The sequence below is a fragment of the Piliocolobus tephrosceles genome, chromosome 1 (assembly GCF_002776525.5).
Source record: "Piliocolobus tephrosceles isolate RC106 chromosome 1, ASM277652v3, whole genome shotgun sequence".
Lineage (NCBI taxonomy): Eukaryota > Metazoa > Chordata > Mammalia > Primates > Cercopithecidae > Piliocolobus > Piliocolobus tephrosceles.
This window is the reverse complement of record NC_045434.1, coordinates 27,974,243-27,974,499: the sequence shown is the minus strand read 5'-3', so window position 1 is coordinate 27,974,499 and position 257 is coordinate 27,974,243. Positions and strand designations below refer to the sequence as shown.

General features: G+C 40.5%; 1 protein-coding gene across 4 annotated transcripts in view; it reads right to left on the bottom strand.

Moving 5' to 3' along the window:
* FMO1 (flavin containing dimethylaniline monoxygenase 1) overlaps positions 1–257 on the bottom strand; it is a 39,899-nt gene that overhangs the window by 12,638 nt on the left and 27,004 nt on the right. The window lies entirely within an intron of this gene.

The window sequence follows — 257 nt, the reverse complement described above, 5'->3', positions numbered from 1 at the left end:
TCATTGTTCAGTTCCCACCTATGAGTGAGAACATGCGGTGTTTGGTTTTCTCTTCTTGTGATAATTTGCTAAGAATGATGGTTTCCAGCTGCATCCATGTCTCTACAAAGGACGCAAACTCATCCTTTTTTATGGCTGCATAGTATTCCATGGTGTATATGTGCCACATTTTCTTAATCCAGTCTGTCACTGATGGACATTTGGGTTGATTCCAAGTCTTTGCTATTGTGAATAGTGCCGCAATAAACATACGTGTG